This window comes from Cibotium barometz, chromosome 32, assembly GCF_041138505.1.
Source record: "Cibotium barometz isolate CiBa-2024 chromosome 32, ASM4113850v1, whole genome shotgun sequence".
Taxonomy (NCBI): Eukaryota; Viridiplantae; Streptophyta; class Polypodiopsida; order Cyatheales; family Cibotiaceae; genus Cibotium; species Cibotium barometz.
In genome coordinates this window covers 42,872,206-42,878,670 of record NC_141077.1, presented here as the reverse complement: position 1 = coordinate 42,878,670, position 6,465 = coordinate 42,872,206, and positions in this window count along the sequence as shown.

The window sequence follows — 6,465 nt, the reverse complement described above, 5'->3', positions numbered from 1 at the left end:
GGCTGTTTCTATAGCAGTTTACATCATGAACAGGACTCCAACTGCAGCCATACATGATGTAACTCTAGAGGAGAGGTTTACTGTGCCAGAAAACCTGATTTGTCTCATCTGAAAGTCTTTAGATGCATTGCATATGTGCATGTGCCAAATGAGCTGAGAACTAAGCTGGATCCAAAAGCTGAAAAATGTGTGTTTATTGGGTATTCCCTTGAGCAAAAGGGATACAAGTGTTTTAACCCTGCAGTGAGTTGAGGGTAAGCAGGGATGTTGTTTTTGATGAGATGAGCAGCTGGTATGCTGCTAAAAAAGAAGCTGCTAGGACTGATGTGAGTGGAAATGTGGTTGCACAGAATACAAGTCAGCAATCAAAGTCTGAGTGGACCAGGAGAGTCCTCATCTAGTGGTTCAGTTGATAGACCATGGAGTGGCAGGCTCCGTCATAATACCAGTCCTGTAAATGTGATTAGTACATCACATAAAGGCAAAGAGAAAGTGGTTGAGCCCCTTAGTATGCCTGACATTTCTGCAAGGCATTCTCATGTTGATGGAGAGTCTAGTGGCTCAAAGATGAGCCCCTTGATGAGGATCTTGGGATACCAGCTATGAGAACACCTGGTGTAAAGAAGGCTATGGAAGCCATGAATGCAAAGTTGCGAAGATCTGAGAGTGAAGAATCATGTGCAGAGGTTTACCTATGATGGTTATGTGGCACATCATTATGCATACATGGCAAAAGTTGTGCAAGTTGTAGAGCCCACATGCATTGATGAGGCTGTTCGAAATGTGTGTTGAGAGAAAGCTATGGATGAGGAGATGGATGCACTATATGGAAATGAGACTTGGGATTTAGTGCAATTGCGTAAGGATGAGATGTAATGAGGATAGATGTGGATAGATGTGATGAGGATAGATGTGGATAGATGTGATGAGATGTAATATGATGTGATTGGATAAGAATGGATGAAGGACAATGAGAATACATATGATTGGATGTGAAAAGATGTGATTGGATAAGAATGGATGAAGGACGATGAGAATACATATGATTGGATACGGATTAAGCAAAGTGAATTGATTTAGAAGAATGTGGAATAACGAAAAATGATGTGGAACGATGTGAAAAGATGAGAGTTCGTTAGAATTTGTATTTATGACCTGTTTTTAAATGATTGTTTTATGTCAAGAATGCTGGAGAAGCATTTTGACCATCTTGTGAATGAGGTCGTAGAGACCTAAGTGATAAAGTTGCAACAGCTGATGGAGAGTCAATGGAGGACGTCTCGCGTAGCAAGGTCGGTCGAGGTCTTGACCAGCCTCGGTTCGATTTAAATGGTGAGCTTCCGGTACGGTGGATGAAGGACCAAGGAAGCGGCCTATGAGTGAAGCGCTAGGTGACCTGCGAAGGATCCTAGAGGGTGCTCACCATATGGTGCTTGGGCTCTGGGTCACCGAAGATACCCATACGTGCGTCGAGGAAGAAAATGGAACAAGGTGTTAGAGTTGTTTTCTGAACTTGGGCATGGATCTGGTTGATTGACCTTGATGGTCCTCAAACGGATAAGTCCATGGCTCTTTTTATATGGATTTGTTGGTTGATCTTGCTGATCTTCAACGGAGAGTCCATCTGAATTTTTATAAGTGAATATATTTTCGGGTACTATGAGCTAGGGACTATTGAAAAGGCCCCTAAGTGGACAGGTGGTGAGCGTTCTGGTTTGCAATCAATTAAAAATGATTTCAAAGACCTTAGCCTAATGGTCAAGATTTTTTAAAAATTTTGGATTATGGTCCAATTAAGGTTCTTATGGGCCAATAAGATTAATCAAAGTGTTTGGATGAGATAAATCCAAAGAATAAAAGAAAATACCCAAAAATGAGTAAATGCTCACATAAGATGAAGAGTTAATTAGGTACAAGGTTTATTAGTTAAAAACTATAAGATATTACTATAGAGCTTTCCTCTCAACACACTTACCAATTGATTGGTTGGAGGCTTCTTCTAAGATAGACAAGCAAGTAAAATCAAGAGGTAAGATATAATTTCATGGTTTTTCTCTACTATTCTTAATGTTTTCACTTCTCAGCCCCTCTCAAGCTTGAGAAGTTTCTAATTAAGTGTTTATAATGCAAATCAAGCTTTTCTTAAGAGTTGTAATGAATAATTAAGAAAAGTTTATCTTTATGCTTAATTTAGGATGTTTTTTATATCTCTCTCTCCCCAAAAGAATGGTCATTCCTATGACCAATTCTCTATTCAAATGATGCTTCTCATTGATAAATTCTCAATTCAAAAATCAAACTCTATGCTAGTTAAGCTAGAGAAAAAAGAAATGGCTTTTTAATGCTTATATGTTTAAAAAATTATAGTAAACTTATGATTTAAATCCATAAATTGGATTTAGGTCTAATGATAGTTATTCTATCATAATGGTACCACAAAGTCTTAATCTTTTTAAAATTCTTAAAAGTTATCAGTAATAGCAAAACGGAGCTATGGTAAAAATTTTAAGAAATTAATACATAACTCATTTTTATGCATAATATGAAAAGAGGACTTCCTACCATACTCTAGGATTGAATATCCTAGGCTAAAAGAATGATTTTTATCAAATTCATGGTAAAGTAATTTTTAAGGTTTATGCATAATTAAATAATTAAGAAAAGAGAAAATTTTGGTAATTTTATTTAAATGATAAAAGAGGGATTCTCATGACATTTGGAATTCAGTCATTTAAATGGTAAAAGTGAAATTCTTGGCATAATTGAATTAATGGATATTTTTACTAAAATTCAAATAGGAATTTTATATAAATTTATTTTATTCATGAGAAAATTTAAATGATAAAAGGGGAATTCCCATGACAATTGAAATTCAATCATTTAAATGGAATAAGAGGTAAATGAATGTGGATGTGAATGTGATAGGATGTGATGTGCTACAAATGAATGTGGATGTGGATGTGATAGGATGTGATGTGATGTAAATGAATGTGGATGTAAATGTGATGTGATGTAAATGGATGTGGATGTGGATGTGAAAGGATATGATGTGATGTAAAGGGATGTGGATGTGAATGTGAGGAGTTGTGGATGAAATGTGATGTGATGTAAAGGGATGTGGATGTGAAGGTGATGAGATGTGGATGAAATGTGATGTGATGTGAATATATGTGGATGTGAATGTAAATGTATGGATGGATGCGGATAGACGTGCATGTGGATGACTGCATGGATATGGATGAATGAGATGGAATGTGTATGGATGTGATGAGATATGGAATGTGTATGGATGTGATGAGATATGGATGGATATGGATGTGATGTAATAGAATGTATGTGATGGGATGGTAATGCAATGAATGGGATAGATGTGAATGGATGAGATGTGATGTGAATGTGATGTGAATCGAGAAAGATGTGAATGGTGGAGATGTGATGTGAATGGATGTAATGTGATGTGAATCGGGATAGATGTGAATGGGTGAGATGTGATGTGAATGGATGTGATGTGATGTGAATCGCGATAGATGTGAATGGGTGAGATGTGATGTGAATGGATGTGATGTGATGTGAATCGCGATAGATGTGAATGGGTGAGATGTGATGTGAATCGGGATAGATGTGAATGGGTGAGATGTGATGTGGATGTGATGTAATGTGATGTGATGTGAATCAGGATAGATGTGAATGGGTGAGATGTGATGTAGATGTGATGTGATGTGATGTGATGTGAATTGGGATAGATGTGAATGGATGAGATGTGATGTGAAGGGATGTGATGTGATGTGATGTGATGTGAGTCCGGATAGATGTGAATAGATCAGATGTGATGAGATGTGATGTGAATTGGGATAGATGTGAATAGATGAGATATGATGTGAATGGATGTAATGTGTTGTAATGTGAATCGAGATAGATGTGAATGGATGAGATGTGACGTGAATGGATGTGATGTGATGTGATGTGGATCGGGGTAGATGTGAATGGATGAGATGGGATGTGAATGGATGTGATGTGATGTGATGTGGATATGGGTAGATGAGAATGGATGAGATGTAATGAGGATAGATGTGGATAGATGTGACGTGAATGGATATAATGTGATGTGATGTGGATCGAGGTAGATGTGAATGGATGAGACATGATGTGAATGGATGGGATGTGATGTGATGTGGATATGGGTAGATGAGAATGGATGAGATGTAATGAGGATAGATGTGGATAGATGTGGATAGATGTGATGAGATGAAATATGATGTGATTGGATGAGAATGAATGAAGGACGATGAGAATACATATGATTGGATGTGGATTAAGCAAAGTGAATTGATTTAGAAGAATGTGGAATAACGAAAAATGATATGGAACGATGTGAAAAGATGAGAGTTCGTTAGAAACTATATTTATTATGACCTGTTTTTAAATGACTGTTTTATGTCAGCATTTTGACCATCTTGTGAATGAGATCGTAGAGACCTAAGAGACCTAAGTGATAGATTTGCAACAGCTGACGGAGAGTCAATAGAGGACGTCTTGCATAGCAAGGTCGGCCAAGGTCTTAACGAGCCTCGGTTCGATTTAAATGGTGAGCTTTCGGTACGGTGGATGAGGGACCAAGGAAGCGGCCTATGAGTGAAGCGCTAGGTGACCTGCGAAGGATCCTAGAGGGTGCTCACCATACGGTGCTCGGGTCACCAAAGATACCCATGCATGCATCGAGGAAGAAAATGGAACAAGGTGTTAGAGTTGTTTTCTGAACTCGGGCATGGATAAAGTTGATTGACCTTGATGGTCCTCAAACGGATGAGTCCATGGCTCTTTTCATATGGATCTATTGGTTGATCTTGCTGATCTTCAACGGAGAGTCCATCTGAATTTTTATAAGTGAATATATTTTCGGGTACTATGAGCTAGGGACTATTGAAAAGGCCCTTGAGTGGACAAGTGGTAAGCATTCTGGTTGCCAATGATGCCTAGGTACACCGATGAAGGAATGAATGGAAATTAGAATTCAACTGGATATTTTAGAGGATTATGATCAGTGATACTATGGTTTCATTAAAAGATTATTTTAAAACTAGCTGAATCTATAAAAAAGGCAATTTCATCTTGGGTGTGTAAGTGGTGTGACTATCTTGAACTTTGCTTGAAGCACCAGCTAGGGGACTTGGGAAATCTTTTCCCTGGTACCCGGGGCAAAACATAACCAAATTCCTAAATGGGTTTTATCACTAAAGTGGTTAAGCGGTTGGCTTTCTAACCCATGGGACTGGATGGTGTTAGGCTAGACTGATGGATCACTAAAATGAGACTCAATTCTGTTATGGTACGATAGATGAAGTAAATCCCGAATAGTCCTTGTTCTATGGAAAAGAATCAACGGCTCTGCCTCTCGATGAGGAGAAACGCGTTTGTCTCTATGATCCAAGTGCAAGTCTTTTCCTTGATCTGACCATGTGACTTACTGGTTCGATCGGATCAGTTTGTTTAGTTAAGGCTCTACGTCAGAATAAAAATATCTTGGAGGATTCGCCCGTGCTTTCTGGGCGAGGGAAGTTTTTCTAGGTTCGGTTTTGGAAGAACCGAGGGATTAGTCTCTTGTCCAAATTACCATGGGTTAGGCCCCGAGTGAGAGGCTCTGCCCTATGTAAGAAGTGCTACTTCCACTGCTAGCACCCCCAAATTTGTTCCGGGGAGGGGGCAGGGATCTTTTAGCTGGTATTAGAGCGAATTGGATAAAGTGGATCAACTGAGATAAAGAAATGTCAAAATTTTATGAAATACCAGTAAAAGATTGTAATTATGTGATGAAACTCATACAAATTGATATTCAAAATAAAAATTCATAAATTGGTAATTGGATCTTTAGATGGAAGTACCGCAATTATATGGAATCCCTAACTTGCTTGAGGCCTAGATATGATGGTATTTATCTTATAATTCCAAGCACCGTGACTATGTGTATATACTGTGGATTTAACTGCAGCTTTTCACTGACAATATATACGAGTAAATCTAAGACCTTGAAATTATAAGCAAAATGCTATCCAGATAATGAATTTGAATGCTGGTTGATATGATTTTAGAATTGTGGTTGAGAATTGATGAGTTGATTTGGATTCTGATTGAAAGATAATGATTCATGAATTCTAGTTGAAAGAAGATAAGTTTAACAAAGCCACAATGAGGATGAATGGGACGAACCCGAGTGATGATGATAGTAACTGGAATGATGATTGTGACTTCAGCAAATCACTATGAGATTACTAGATTGTGTTGACAGATTGCTACTGTTGACCTTGACCAAGTGACTCTAATTAAGGGATGAAAAATTGAGAACTTGCATAACTGAAATTCCCATGGAGGAATGTTCAGATGGAATTTTTGGTCTGATAGACAATTACTGTGTTAAGAATATTAATGAATTATTCTCTCATAATGAGTCTGTATGTTCTTTTTTTAGAA